The sequence below is a fragment of the Chenopodium quinoa genome, unplaced genomic scaffold (assembly GCF_001683475.1).
Source record: "Chenopodium quinoa cultivar QQ74 unplaced genomic scaffold, ASM168347v1, whole genome shotgun sequence".
Classification (NCBI taxonomy): domain Eukaryota; kingdom Viridiplantae; phylum Streptophyta; class Magnoliopsida; order Caryophyllales; family Amaranthaceae; genus Chenopodium; species Chenopodium quinoa.
The window spans coordinates 6,553-9,719 of NW_018745474.1; the positions used below are offsets into that span (position 1 = coordinate 6,553).

Sequence of the window (3,167 nt, forward strand, 5' to 3'; positions counted from 1 at the left end):
ACATGTCTCAATTGCGGTGTAGCAAATGGGAAGAACTTGATTTTCCCCAACTGTCATGGCAGTTACTTTGTTAGAGTTATAGGGGTTACTCGATCAGTTTTATAGGGGTTATTTTCGTCAATGTTATAGGGGGTTACTCGATCAGTTTTATAGGGGTTATTTCGTCAATGTTATAGGGGTTACTCGATCATTGTTATAGAGGTTATTTTGGTCTTTTACAAGCGGCCACATAATGTGGCCAGTCGCATTCAAATCACACTTGATGAACTATTAGTCACTACTTATTCCTTATTTAAATAAAATAAACATTTCTCTTAATGCACATATGCAATGTATAGAGTTTGTCAAAAGCTGACCTGACTCGAAATTTTTTATCAGAAATTGATCATAATTTGACCTGTTTAAATCCGAAAATTGATGACCCAGACCGATATGACCCGACTTAAAACCAACTCGAGATTTGGAACAAGATAAAAGCGAACCCTTGCCTTATCGGTTTATTCCCTACACAAGTTCTCGTTTTGGTAATTTCCTGAGATTCCTTGTGCAAGCGCAAAAATATCTAATCTTTGAGACTTTGACTGACCACGCTTTCTTACTTTTCGATTCGTCTTCGTCCCCAATTCTCTCTGCAAATCAGACTTCATCTTCCTCAAAAACCTAACCCTAATTTCCGATCATCGCCAAAATTTTCTCTTTCTTCAACATGGGAACACTGAGAAGCTGATGAACCAGATCATGGAGCTCAAATTCACCTCCAAATCACTCCAACGTCAAGCTGAAAGTGCGAGAAAGACGAGAAATCCGAGAAACTCAAAGTCAAGAAAGCAATCGAGAAAGGTAACCTTGATGGAGCTCGAATTTACGCCGAAAACGCATTCGCAAGCGCACAGAACAGATGAACTACTTCGATTATCGTCTCGCCTTGATGCCGTTGTTGCTCGCTTGATACACAGCGAAGATGCAGATGATTGGGAAGAACATGGGATCAATTGTGAAATCTCTTGAATCGTCCTTGAATACGGGTAATTTGCAGAAGATGTGGAAACAAATGGACCAATTCGAGAAGCAATTTGTGAATATGGAGGTTCAGGCTGAGTTTATGGAGAGTTCAATGGCTGGGAGTATTCGCTTTCGACACCCGAAACGAGGTTAATAGTTTGATTGCAGCAGGTGGCGGATGATTATGGTCTTGAGGTTTTGTGGGGTTGCCTCAGGCTGCTGGACATGCTATTGCTGATCCTAAGGCGTCGGAGAAGGTCGATGAGGATGATCTTACAAGGAGGCTTGCGGAGCTTAAGGCTAGAGGCTGATGTGTAAGGTAAAATGTTAAGGTTTACTTATAATGTTGTATAGTTTGACTGATGAGCGACCTTTGTGATGTTATAGAATTGTGAAATTTGAGATTTTCGATTCGGATAATTGTTGAATTCGCTGCGGGTGGCTTAATTATGTATTATATGTGGAGTATTGTATTTATCTATTGGAATTTGGTGCTTGCTCGATTATGTGTGACTTTGATCACCAATGTATGTTTTGTTATGTGACTGATTCCTATGTGTTTTAGCTATTACGATGGTAAATCTTTTTGCTCTTATTTATGTGGAGGTGTATATGTGTGAATATGTGATTGTGTGGTAATTGTTGTTTGGAGAGGATGATGATTAGCCGATTAGGTAAGGTGAAATGGTAGTGTTTTGCATTATTTCAGTATAGTGTACAAGAAAGGATTGTAGATAATTACATATGAGAAGTAGAGGATAGTGCAGTGATTATGATTTTAGTTAGAGTTTGATTTTTTAATGTAAGTTTACGTATATTGATTTATCAAGGGCAGATTAGTCTTATACAGTTATACTCTTTGGGTCCTCTTTGGAACAAAACATTTGATAATGGGCATTTTGATGGTTACACAGGATTGGAAATGCTACTTACAATGCGTTTCTTAAACTACGGCTGTTGGCCTGTAGATATAGCTGTCTTGAGTGGTCATATATAGTATTATCTTATCTGTGGTGTATATTACTTGGTCTTTTTTCTCAAGAAAATCTAGGAACCCCAAGGGAGGGGAATAAGGATTTGACATTTTGACCCCATAATTCCTGAAAATTGATGAGTGCTGTCGTAGTGTTAGGTGAAGTATACCTTCAGATGTGTTTGTTGTTGAATTAAATTTATATGGATTCGGATGATGTGCATTGATTTCATCTATCTCTTTTATTCTCTTTTGGATACGAAAGTTTATTCTTGTGTTGAGTTGCAAACTCCATGATATGTTGGACTAAATCATTAAATGCTATATGTGCTTTGGTCTGCAAATGGTATTTATAGAGAACATCTAATTCTATCTAAATTAAGCATCAGGATGCTTTAAGGAAGCTAAAGTCTCGTGGTATTGGGAGTTGAAGCTTGTAACCTTTAAGTTTGTAAGATTGTAACTGTAGTTTCCTATATTAAATGAATTGTTTGATGTAAGATTGAGGAAGTTTTCTCCAAAAAAGTAAACCTAAACAATGGCACATAGCAAAGAGGAATAGAGGTGCTTGATGGATAGTCATTGACTTCATAATCTGAGTTCTATTAGTATTTTCTTTCCTTCCTAAAGGATAGATGCAAAAACAGTTTTTAATCACTCTGGTGGTTTTCTAATGTTTTTAGGAAATATTTTTTAATACTCTTTTGGTCATTTCTTCTCCTTGATATCTTTATTAACACATGGGTAGGTGATCATTTACTCTCCCATTTTGGTGTTGATTTTGGACTTTGTATGTGTTTAATTGTCTTTAGGAGATCGTTGATCGAACCTGATCTTGGGGTATAGTGCTTGCTAAATATGGATGGAGATCATTAAGCTTCTGTGCTTTTGTCTATATTACTTGGACTCAGGTACCCATGTCGTCCAAGTGTCCGACTTGGTTATTTTATGAAAATTTTCCATGATTTTGAATTAATTGAAGTGTTTAAGTGTCCTACCCATGTCCAAATGTCGATGAAGATTCCGAGTAACATAGTTGTGAAACGTGATTTATGGTGAATCAATATATGACACTATGACATCATCGCTTAGTAATGAACCTTGACTACATCATGATTTATTGTTTTTTGGGTTAATATTACCACTTCAGGTACTAGGATATACCGTAGTTCAATTTGGAGATATGAAGGTT

General features: G+C 36.8%; 1 pseudogene; it reads left to right on the plus strand.

Moving 5' to 3' along the window:
- The first annotated feature begins 581 nt into the window (after positions 1-581).
- LOC110715162 lies at positions 582-2,851 on the plus strand (annotated as a pseudogene).
- The last annotated feature ends 316 nt before the right edge of the window (positions 2,852-3,167 follow it).